The 13,159-nt window shown below is 36.1% G+C and overlaps 1 non-coding gene across 1 annotated transcript; it reads left to right on the forward strand.

The window, feature by feature from the left end:
• Positions 1-3,950: 3,950 nt before the first annotated feature.
• Positions 3,951-4,097, forward strand: LOC120070441 (small nucleolar RNA snoR135). Its single transcript, XR_005479937.1, has one exon. It is a non-coding gene; the product is annotated as a small nucleolar RNA snoR135 (small nucleolar RNA).
• The last annotated feature ends 9,062 nt before the right edge of the window (positions 4,098-13,159 follow it).

Consider the following 13,159-nt stretch of genomic DNA (forward strand, 5'->3'; position numbering starts at 1 on the left):
CTTTTCTCGAAATAATTCACGCATTTGAAGAATGTTATATGAGCAAGAGCATTTATAGGCAACATTCGAGCTCCTTTGAGGACTCCATTTATGCACTGATAGATTTGTCGTCATCCACCCATATTTGAATCCTACATCATGTACTTGAGTCAATTGCTCTAAACTAATGTTGTCAAAAAAACTCAGACAACTCCGATTTATTCCTTTGATATCTTCAATTGCTTTATTGAACTTCCAAATTTGAAACTGACACCCGGCACGATAAACATAATTTTTCAATGAATTAAATCTGTACTTTTTATTAAAGTTGCCGACAATATGTCGCAAGCAGAAACGATGGTGACATTTTGGTCCCATCCAACCATTTGCTGGATTGTTCACTGCTGTGATTATACCAGCATGTCGATCTGAATTATCCGCCGACATTTATTAAAAGCTTCTATACAAGGACCAAATACTCAAAATACAGAAGTTAGGATAACATGGCCTTTAGTAAACGTATACAACCACCTGGGTAACAATTTGTAAGACTCATCCCAATCACCGAACACTTTAGTCAATGCTTTTCTTTTGCCCCCATACCCTATGGTAAGGAACATGATATCCAAACTTTGTGTAGGAGTTTGTGGGCGATCGTGTAGTGAGGAAAGAGAGCTCTCGAGAGGCCATCGTAGCGTGCCCTCATCGTGTACTTCCACTAAGCGATCGTGTAGTAAAGCTTAGCGATCGTGTAGCATTTGTATACGATCATATAGTAAAAGGTAGGCGAGGTTTTGAGAAGGTGATCGTCTAATTTTAATAGCTAAGCGATCGTGTAGGAGTTTGTGGGCGATCGTGTAATAGGGAAAGAGAGCTCTCGAGAGGCCATCGCAGCGTGCCCTCATCGTGTACTTCCACTATGCGACCGTGTAGCATTTGGTATACGATCGTATAGTAAAAGGTATGCGATCGTATAGGTTTTGAGAAGGCCATCATCTATTTGTAATAGATAAGCGATCATGTAGGAGTTTGTGGGCGATCGTGTAGTGAGGAAAGAGAGCTCTCGAGAGGCCATTGAAATGTGCCCTCATCATGTACTTCCACTATGCGATCGTGTAGTAAAGCTTAGTAATCATGTAGCATTTGGTATACGATCGTATAGTAAAAGGTATGCGATCGTATAGGTTTTGAGAAGGCCATCGTCTATTTATAATAGGTAAGCGATCATGTAGGAGTTTGTGGGCGATCGTGTAGTAAGGAAAGAGAGCTCTCGAGAGGCCATCGCAGCGTGCCCTTATCGTGTACTTCCACTATGCGATCGTGTAATAAAGCTTAGCGATCGTGTAGCATTTGGTATACGATCATATCGTAAAAGGTAGGCAATCGTATAGGTTTTGAGAAGGTGATCGTCTAATTGTAATAGCTAAGCGATCGTGTAGTAGTTTGTGGGCGATCGTGTAGTGAGGAAAGAGAGCTCTCAAGAGTGGGAGTTCGGAAGATGCTGTCATGGAGAGGCCATCACAGGGTGCCGCTCATCGTCTACTTCCACTAGGCGATTGTGTATCATTTGGTATACGATCGTATAGTAAAAGGTATGCGATCGTATAGGTTCTGAAAAGGCGATCGTGTAATAGTAATAGTTAAGCGATCGTGTAGGAGTTTGTGGCCGATCGTAGAGGATTTAATAAGCGATCATTTAGTCATATTGAGCGATTGTGGAGAGATTATAAACGATCGTTTAGCTTCTAATAAAGAAGTTGTTCATCGTTCACTTGTTCTTTCTGGAAGTTTGCACCTATTGTTACGTTAATAAAGAATTATTAAACGATCACATAGTAATTTTACTAAACGATTGTGTGCGATCGTGTATATATATACTAAACGTTTCTTTAATTTTCTTTAGGTCGAGGGTTTGTTCTATAATTTTTCAACCCTCGACCTCTTTCAAATTTTATCATCTTCCCTTATAGATCTTCTTTAGTTGTCGACAGGTCGAGGGTTGAACCCTCGACCTGTTCTCAATTTCCTTTAGGTCGAGGGTCAAACCCTCGATCTATTCTTTAATTTTTGACAGGTCGAGGGTTGAACCCTCGTCTTTTTCTCAAGTCGAGGGTCAAACTCTCGATCTCCTCTTTAATTTTCGACAGGTCGGGTTGAACCCTCGACAAAATATTTTAAATTAAATCCCTGCCTCGAAATCTCCAAAACAACCATATATTTCTAAATAGTTTCAAAACCACTATATTTCCCTAAATAGTTTTCCTAATCACAATATTAAAAAAAAAAAAAAAAAAAAACTCGAAATTGGCCTCACTTTTATAAACAAATGAAGTTTGGCCTTTTGCTGATATCATCACGTTGTGAATTCATCATTTTAACCCTTCTTTCTTTTTCCTCATTTCTCTTCTCTTTTATAGCACTTTTTCTTTTTCTTCCATTTTTTCCTTTTTCCTGCTTTTCTTCTTCTTTTTCTTTTTTCGTTTCTGACGATTTCTTTCGTTTATACCGCCTTCTAAGGCGATTTCCCTTTTTTCTTCTCTAGCGATTTATGTTTATGTCACATTTTTTTTTTTGTTTTTCTCTCTTTATTCTTCATTCTGCAGTTTTTTTCTTGAAAAAAAAGTTGCAAGTGTGTTTGGTGAAGAATAATACGAAGGAGAGAGGAGTGAGAGCACGGAACGAGGAGCGAGAGCGAGAATGAGAAACGAGAGGAAGAATCTAAATAAATGAAAAGAAAAATTGAAGAAACAAATTACAATTGTGTTTTATGAGATTAAGATGAAGGAGTGGGGAGCGGGAGCGAGAGTGAAGAGCTAGAAATAAGCCCTCACATACGTTTTGAGTTCAATTGATACTTTCACATATAGATGACGTTAGCAGAAGGTCAAATTTTGAGTTGGGCCCTAAATAGGACCATTTGTACAAATTTCCCATATATGTGATGGGTTTTTTTTTGTACGGATGACTCCTTTTTGGAGAGTCAAATGAAAAATGGGTATCTTTTTTAAATTGAATGAAAAGTGGCCTTTTGCTTTGCATCAGTACTTTGTGAATTTACCATTCAACTCTAAAAACCATTCACGCGCTATAATTCATAAGTTTTCTTAATACTTGATACTCGATCGTCACTCCTCAATCCTCAATCTTTGATACTTGATGTTCGATGCTCTACGCTCTACGCTTTATGTTATATGCTTTGTGCTATATACTAACTACATGTTACTCGATCTTCGATTCTCGATCCTCGATACTCGATGCTTGGTGCTTGATGCTCGATGTTTTACGCTCTATGTTATATGTTATATACCCTATGCTATATACTAGCTACATGCTACTTTATCCTCGATCGTCAATACTCTACGCTCTATTCTCAATTCGGGAGTTCACTTAATGCTCAATGCTCTAATGCTCTATACTATATGCTTGATGCTCGATGCAAAGAAATGAAAAAAAAAAAGAAAACCATAAAAGAAACAAAAAAGGAAGAAGAAATGCACAAAAATGCAAAAAAAAAGAATCGCAAGAAAAAATTGAAGATGGAATAAGAAGAAAAAAGAAAAAAGAATGCTACTAAATAAAGAAAATATGAGAAGAATGCATTTAGGATTAAAGGATGATTTCACATAACGATGACGTAAACAAAAGGCCAAAATTCATTGCTTTTAAAAAAGATACCAAAATTTCATTTTTTTTGCCCAAAATGTGGGTCCTCTACACCATTTTTGCCCCGCATGGCATTTTCGTAATTATACAGGTATAAGGATCAATCCACGAAGCCCTAGCCGCGGTTCTTCGCCTTTATAAGCACTGCCTAACGTGAGGGTCTCAAATGGCTTCTTCGTTCAGATTTCTCTTCGTTCTTCCGCCGCCATCTTACATATTTTTTTGCTTTTCCGATCTGATTTCTGATCAATTATTTTGTTCTGCTGCTTCTTCTTCAATATCTCTGAGCTTGAGCATTAGAGGTTGAAAAAGCAGGGATTGTGTGTATCGGCGTAGTGCTAATTTCAGTGCACTCTGTTCCGAAAGTGTTCCCTGCAACATCAAATCTTCAGGGGAAGATGGGCAGTTGTGATTCATCTCCCATTGAATTTTCAACAATCATCTTCCCTACATCAAATTTCTCTACCTCTTTTAATTCTCCATTCCTCCAATCGAATCCAAACATTTTTCTATCTTTAACTGGTCCATGATCGGTCCTCTTTTAAATAAGCCTTTTTATTGGTCTTCTTTGGAATGGATTAAGCATTGGTCTTCTGATGAACCTTTTCAAATTGGCGGAGAACGATTGCTGCTTAATGAAACGTGATTTTACGATTGTTATAGTTTAATTTTGTTTGCACTATATTTGTTGATTGATCGAGTTGTTGATCTGTGAGTTATACTTCATAGGGAGTCTGTTTCGTTGTGAACTGCAAAATTTTGTTGTTGTGTAGAGAAGGCACCAAAAATGCATAAGAACTACACTTCACCCTTTTTGAGTTAAAACTAAAAGCATGACCTTGCCTTCACAATGCGGATCGACCGCTTGTCTTAACATTTGGATGAGCACATGGAAGGGTTTTGCAGGGAGGAGTGACGGTCGCCTCTCGATAGTCACACATTGCAGCCTAAATATATCCCTCGTTGGATCCAATCACAGCCAATCAACCTAAAAATTGGGATTGGTTGGGTTGAATCTTAATGACTCAAATAACGTCTTCAATCTAACTCAGTATTTAAAATTTGGATTGGATTGAATGGTTGGATCATAACTTATTTTTTGAGTGGTTGGATTATAGCTTATTTTTCTTTTTAATTAAAATATATAATTTATATATAACATGACTAATAATTAAGATCTTATAAAATTCAAATGTTAAATATCGAATATTTATGATATTTATTACAAATTTTAGATAAAAACATATATCTTCAATTTTAAAAAAAATATATTAAAAATTCATAAATTAATTGATAAAAAGTAATCAAATTTTAAAATTTCTTACATGTTAGATTGGATAGTTTGAGTTGTTTGTGGATTATTTGAACACTCCTACCAATCAATATCCAAGGATTTTCATCTTGAACAAATTGATATTTCCCAATAAATTGTTTTATCTATGAAGGTTTATATAAGTTGAACACTGACTAATTCGTTTGAATAGTCCATAAGAATTGGAGCGGCCAAGTCATGAACATATTTGTAATCGAGAATCTTGTTTCTAGAAAAAGTATCTTCTCGAAAAGTTTAAGGTAATGCTGACCTGTTTTTCAGAATTTTGTTGGTTTCTGTCTTCCAACATTGAGGCAGCGTTAATGGTAAATTATCTTGACTTCTAATTGCTTGAAAGTGCTCAAAATTGATGGAGTTAACATATAAATATAGTTCCAAAACCTATCAAAATCAATTTGTTCATAGATATGAAATTTTGGTAATGAAATTAATGAATAAGAGTATGAAAGAAATTAGGTAAGAATTTCAATGGAAAAAGAAACGAATTCTATATATAGACTTAATTGATTTCAAGCAATTTAATTGTTCCATAGTTCATTAAGGCTAAATCCTAATGTCCTAATTAGCCAATTAACCTAAATTGGTCAATTAACAATATGAATCACAAGTTCTTACAACCTAATTATAATTATGTGCTATAGAGCCATGTAACTTTGCATATAGAAATTAATTAAATTTGAGTTAATTCATCTTTAACAAATTTTGTTGAGATAAAGAGCAAGACCATTCAAGGACAACAAAATATAAGAAGAAAATTGAAGAAAAGTCTCAAGAATTGATTAATCTAACATAATCCCCAATAAAGAAAACTTACTCATGAATTAGCAAAATCTTCAAGAAATCCATTGAATCTTGTAAGAAAATGATACGAGAATGAACAAATTACATAATTCCCTTTCACAATTGTGAAATTTTATTTCAAAATAAAAAAAATAATCTCTCTTTAATTTTTGGAAAATTGATTTTTAATAGATGCATGCAGAAAGCATTGAATGCTTGCTTGTGTGGAGGCACGCATACGAATTTTTATTTTTCCATCAATGTTTGTAGCATTGCAACATTGAAGGAGAGTGTTGCAATGCTGTCCTGTTTTTCATAATTTTGTTGGTATTTTCTAACGTTGAGAGCCTTTGTATTTTTTATTTTCCTAGCATTCAAAACTGTACCTTATTCTGGTAATACCATTGGATGTTACATTGTAAAGTGTTACATAATCCTAATTCGTACATGAGGAGTGAGAGCGTATCCGGACCAAGAAATAAGTTACTCTCACTTTGACTGACTATTCGAGTAACTTGGATAGATAACTAGGAACATAGGGTGACGGATAGGAGAAAGATTGTTACTGAATCCAGGTCTTGGGCCTCACCCTCTCACTAGGCCCCACCTGACCCTCTCACTAGGCCCCACCTGAGAGAGTTTGGTTTAGTGATTAACTAGGAACATAGGGTGACGGATAGGAGAAAGATTGTTACTGAATCCAGGTCTTGGGCCTCACCCTCTCACTAGGCCCCACCTGACCCTCTCACTAGGCCCCACCTGAGAGAGTTTGGTTTAGTGATTGGAACCCATTAGTTAACGAATGGAGATTACTAGCTCGACTAGCTAAATTTGAAACGTTCAAATTAGAATTAAGGGAATTAGTAATTATATGAGATATAATTATATGTTTAATTTTAGAATTAAACGGAATAGGAGAATTTATATATTTAAATATGATTTAAATATATAAAGATGGATATGTGTTAAAATTAATTTAATATTTGATATTAAATTAATTAAGTTTTATTAATTCATTAATTTATTTATGAAATCAATTAATTTTTCATTTTTAAAATCAAATAGACTTTTAAAATCAAAATTTGATTTTTGGATAAAATTGAAAAAGGAAAAGAAAACAAAAACGCCTTGTCTTCTCCAAGCATGAGCTGCAACTCATGCAGCTCTTCTCTTTATATGTTGATCTGCAATATAATGACATGAAAATCGGGCATGTAATCTACAGAATTTTGAGAGAAAATTCGGTTTAAAGAATGGTTCTTCAACAGTGGTTGTTTTCTCCTTCATCCCTTGATTCAAGCTTGTTTTGAGTCCCACAACTCAATCTAGAGTACCAAGAGAATAGTGGAGAAGATCTTGAGGTGGTCTACAATAAGATATGGAGAAGATTGCAGCTGGAGAAGAAGCTTTGAAGAAGTTATACAAGAGGTATGTCTTGAAACCCATTTTTTCTGCAGAAGCGTACTTTATATTATGCCAAAATTAGTGAATTTGAATGCTTAGATGATCCTTGTGCTTCCGCTGCAATTGATACAATCCTACAATTGGTATCAAAGCATCAAATAAGTATTCAATTCGGTTTAATTTTTGTTTAGTGGGTGTTTTATATGAGAAATATGAAACTGATGCACTAATATGGTTTTCTGAGTTTTGGCTATTTAATTCTCTTTAATTTCTCATTTAAATTTGTAATTGGCTCTTGCTTGATCAGCTTTAATGTGTTTCCAAGAGTCTATAATTTATTTGGAGTCACTAGAGTAGATATTAAGCTGTAAATCGAAGAAACAAGCGAAGAGGCCGAGTTGCAGAGGCTCTTGCTTGATCAGCCTCTGTTCTTGTCGTTGCTGAGGTTCCAGTTGCTAAACGATCGTCTAGCTCTAGACGCTACACGATGTGAAGAAAAGCTAGACGATCGTATAGCAATGGGCACTGGTTGTTGTGATATTGAACGCTAGACGATCATATACCTGCGGGAGGTAAACGATGCGTTCAATTTGCTATATGATAGCATTAAGCGATCGTTTAGTTTTGGCGTGGGAACTAAACGATACATTGAATTTACTATACGATGGTACTATGCGATCATTTAGCAACGATACACGCTAAGCGATGCAATGAAGTGCTATGCGATAGCGCTGAGCGATCGTTTAGATGTGGAGCTAAGCGATCGTATAGACGAAGTGCTAAGCGATGCGTTGAAGTTTTTATGCGATGGAACTAAACAAATCACTTACCTATGATGCTGAACGACGCGATGATGTTCTATACGATGGAGCTAAGCGATCGTTTAGCTACATGGCGGATACTGAATGATGACATGTAGTGCTAGACGATTGTGTTAAACGATCGTTTGGTTCTATACGATAGAACTAAGCGATAGTTATGAAGAGCTATATGATAGCCCTGAGTGATTGCTTACTTCGATCGTTTATCTTTGATCGGGAGCTAAACGATGCGTTAAGTTGCTATGCAATAGCACTACGCGATCATTTACCTCTATGCAGCAGCTAAGCGATGCGTTGAGTTGCTATGCGATAGCACTACACGATCGCATACCTTTTCGCGACAGCTGGGCGATGCGTTGAATGCTATGCGATGGCATTAGACGATTGTTTACCTTTTCACGCACTAAATGATCAAGCATTTACTAAACGATTTGGCAAAATGCTAGACAATGGTTGTCATTGCTAAACGATGAGACTTAGCGAGATGTTGAACATGTGCAAGGGATGCCGGTTCGACTGGTTCTCTTGTGGTCTTGTCCGGTTCAGCTTCGAATGGTTCTTGGCTGGTCCGATTTAAACAGTTTGGGTTCGGTTCAAGCTAATTGAGTTCTTTTTGGAATGGTTCGAGCGGTCCGGGAGCGGTCTGGAAGTTCTTTTGTAATAATTAGGTTTTGTTTGCCTGTTTTTGCCAAAACTAAAACCATATCAGTCTATGTTTAATTATTTATGCATTTGATGTATGTTATAATTAAATAAATCTTGTATGTGCATATAGTATGCCATTTAGATTTAAAATCCCACCATAGGAAGCATGTAACATGCATTAAAAGTATGTTATAATTGTTATAATATATAGTATGCATGTTAGGGTTTCTTGTATTTAATATAAATGTTATATTAAATTTGAATGCCTCATGTATGTTATGGATGTTTAGCATGTCTAAAGTTTTATAAGTTGTTATAAAATTGGGATAGACATTTAAAATCCATAAACAACAGCTGCATGCTCACGTAGGTTGACCACCTGTTTTAATTGTTAAAACTTATAAAACCTAGATTACAAACTCAATCGGTATATAGGGGTACTTAAGTTGACAGTTTACGGAACACCTTCTACCTGGGAATTATGGCCGAATTATTGAGCGTTGGTAACCGGTTTTATGAGCATACGTGAGTGATGTGAGGTAATAAAATGGTTTATCACCTAGACATCATAGGTTAAAATCCAATTATAAGAGTTATACTTGGATAAACCACATAGACTTAGGGTTGTTTTATTAGCCGAAAAGAACCTAAGTATAAATCTACCTAAAATAGAACACTTCAGTGGTAGTTTAATAACTTCTATATGATAGAGTTATTAGAAAACTTCAGTGGGAGATTAATAACATATACGATATGTTATTTTTAGCTCTCACGTTTCTAAGAGTTCACAATCTAGATTTAAGCGGTACTTCGTGTCACCCTGGGAGTGACCTCCCTACGGAGAGTATTTTTTAGCTTAAATCTAGATTTCGGTGAATAAGAGGAAGTTGTTCAAATATAAGTCTATTATACGATAAATAGATTTCAACTGCCACGTCTCCATATAGTTTATATCGTGAGATTCATATGGCGCTTCGTGTCACCCTGGGAGTGACCCTTACGGAAAGTGTTTTGTATGAGTCAATATCAAGGTAAACGGAGGAAGTAGTTCATAGTAAGTGGGTGAAGGATATGTGTCAATATATCCTGCGGTCTCCTCCATTAGTCTGAACTGTGAGATTCCTATGTTGCACCTGCTGATTAGCTTTAAGCAGCCCTTTGCTAGTCGTCTAGCGACGGTTATCCCCACTGAGGGTTGTAACATAGGATTCAGAACAACTCAGGCTTCAGTAAAATGAATAGGGTCTTATAGTTCCGTCTTGGATATTGTCTTCTATTTCGGAGGCAAATTCATAACGTCCTATAGGATCTGAAAATGGCAGGTCACACTTACAAGAATTACTAAGTTATTAGTAAAGATCTTGACAGAAAACGATAACTAAACGACTATAGGAATAAGAGTTATTCCGGGGATAGTGTTTGGTCAAAATTGTTTGTTTTAGTGAAGGAGTATCTAACTGCCCCACGGTAGCACATATTCTGACTCACTAAAATATCGTTGCAAATAAATAATGGTTATGGGTACTTTTTGCTAAAACTTGACTTTGGATTTAGTTACAATTTGCTAATTAGAATTTGTTTGAATTTTATCAGCATGTCGAATTCTAGAATACTCGCTTTTATGTACATAACAGTAAAATCAAATCAACAAACAAATTACTAGCAGTTGATTATACCAAAAGAGTTTTAACAGAGGATTGTCCTCTATCTCCCAACTCATCTGAAATTATGAATTATGTAGATGAGAATGCTGAATTCGAACAACAAGATAAATACGATTTACTTGTTATCGAAGCATGTTTAGTGAAAAATGATAAAATCTGAATAATTGAGTCAGGTGCCGCTAATCGTGTATGTACTATCTCACAGGAAACAAGTTCCTGGAGACAGTTGACAGAAGGTGAAACAATCTTTAAGATAGGGTCTGGGGAGATTGTTTCGGCCAAAGTAGTGGGAGATATGAAGTTATTTATAGGAGATAAGTACATTTATTTGAAAAATGCATATTATATTCCTTCTATGAAAAGAAATCTAATTTCTGTCTCCTGTTTGCTAGAACAAAATTATAAAGTTTATTTCAAAAATGGTGAAGTGTTCATCAAAATGGGAAATAAACAGATTTGCTCTGTAAAATTAGAAAATAACTTGTACATGTTAAAACCAAGTGAGGTCAAAGCTGTTTTGAACATAGAGATGTTTAAAACTACTGGGACTCATAAGAAAAGGAAGATTTCTCCAAATGCCTATCTTTGGCACTTGAGTCTTGTCTTTAGGGTAAAATGACTCATAAGAAAAGGACTCATAAGGATTGAGAGATTGGTTAAGAACGGTCTTTTAAACAAGTTGGAAGATAGTTCATTACCACCATGTGAGTCTTGTCTTTAGGGTAAAATGACAAAAAGATCTTTTTCTGGAAAAGGTCTTAGAGCCAAAGAACCCCTAGAGCTGATTCACTCAGACCTTTATGGGCCTCTAAATGTTAGAGCAAGAGGAGGGTATGAATATTTCATCAGTATTATAGATGATCATTCCAGGTATGGGCATGTTTACCTAATGCGCCAAAAGTCTGAAACTTTTGAAAAGTTCAAAGAGTATAAGGCTGAGGTTGAAAACCAATTAGGTAAAAAGATTAAAACACGTCGATCGGATCGAGGTGGTGAGTATTTGGACATAGAATTCCAGAACTATTTGATAGAACATGGAATTCAATCTCAACTCAAAGTCCCTGGCACATCTTAGCAGAATGATGTGGCAGAGAGGAGAAACATAACTTTGTTGGACATGGTTCGTTCCATGATGAGTTACGCTGAGTTACCAAATTCTTTTTGGGGACACGTAGTTAGGACTGCGGTGTATATTTTCAACATAGTTCCCTTGAAAAGCGTTTCTAAAACGCCTGATGTGCTCTGGATGGGACGTAAAGGAAATTTACGTCACTTCAGGATTTGGGGTTGTTCAACACATGTTTTGATGCAAATTCCTAAAAAGCTAGAACACCATTTAAAAGTATGTCTATTTGTAGGCTACCCAAAAGAAACAAAAGGTGGTTTCTTTTATGATCCTCAGGAAGATAAAGTATTTGTATCAACAAATGCAACCTTCCTGGAGGAAGATTATATAAATAACCATCAACCTCGCAGTAAGCTAGTAATAGAAGAAATGTCTAGAGAAACAACAAACGTATCAACAAGAGTTTTTGATCGAGCAGGTCCTTCAACAAGAGTTGTTGATAGAACAGGTCCGTCAACAAGAGTTGTGATGAAATTGATACTTACATCCTTCTCAGGAGTTGAGAATGCCTCGTCGTAGTGGGAGGGTTGTGCAATAGCCTGACTGGTATATGGGTTTAATTGAAACTCAAGTCATCATACTAGATGATGGTTTAGAGGATTCATTGTCTTTTAATCAAGCAATGAACGATGTGAACAAAGACCAATGGATTAAAGCCATGGACCTTGAAATGGAATCTATGTATTTCAATTCTGTCTGGGATCTTGTAGATCAACTGGAAGGGGTAAAACCCATCGGTTGCAAGTGGATCTACAAGAGAAAACAAGACCAAGCTGGTAAGGTACAGACCTACAAAGTTAGACTTATGGCAAAAGGGTTTACCCAAATAGGGGTTAGATTTTGAAGAAACCTTCTCTCCAATTGCCATGATAAAGTCTATTAGAATACTCTTGTCCATAACCACATTTTATGATTATGAAATATGGCAAATGGATGTCAAGACAGCTTTTCTGAATGGCTATCTTGAAGAGAGTATCTATATGTCTCAACAGAAGGGTTTATACAGCAGGGTCAAGTGCAAAAAGTGTGCAAGCTTAATCGATCCATTTATGGATTAAAACAAGCTTCTAGATCCTGGAATATGAGATTTGACGTTGCGATCAAATCTTATGGCTTTGAATAAAATATTGACGAACCCTTTGTCTACAAGAAAATCATCAACAAAACTGTCGCTTTTCTGGTGTTGTATGTTGATGATATTCTACTCATTGGGAATGAGGTAGAATATCTAGCTGACGTTAAGAGATGGGTGGCTTCACAATTCCAAATGAAAGATTTGGGAGAAGCATAGTATGTTCTTAGAATCCAAATAGACAAGATGTTGTCTAGGTATAAAATGCAAAATTACAAGAAAGGATCTTTACCTTTTAGGCATGAATTCACTTGTCTAAGGAGCAGAGTCCTAAGACACCTCAAGAGGTTGAGTAGATGAATCGAAGTCCATATGCATCTGCAGTTGGGAGTTTGATGTATGCAATGTTGTGTACTCATCCCGACATATGTTATGCCGTAAGAATTGTCAGCAGATTTCAGTCCAATCCTGGTCATGACCATTGGACTGTTGTTAAAAAATTTCTCAAGTATCTTAGGAGAACGAGAGATTATATGCTCGTGTATGGTCCTAAGGATCTGATGCTTACTGGATATATTGATTCTGACTTTCAGACCGATATTGATTCGAGGAAATCAATTTCGGGGCCAGTATTCACTCTGAACGGAGGAGCATCAAGCAGAGTTGTATTGC

The sequence above is a fragment of the Benincasa hispida genome, chromosome 1 (genome assembly GCF_027475165.1).
Source record: "Benincasa hispida cultivar pf3 chromosome 1, pf3_genome.v1.1, whole genome shotgun sequence".
Taxonomy (NCBI): Eukaryota; Viridiplantae; Streptophyta; class Magnoliopsida; order Cucurbitales; family Cucurbitaceae; genus Benincasa; species Benincasa hispida.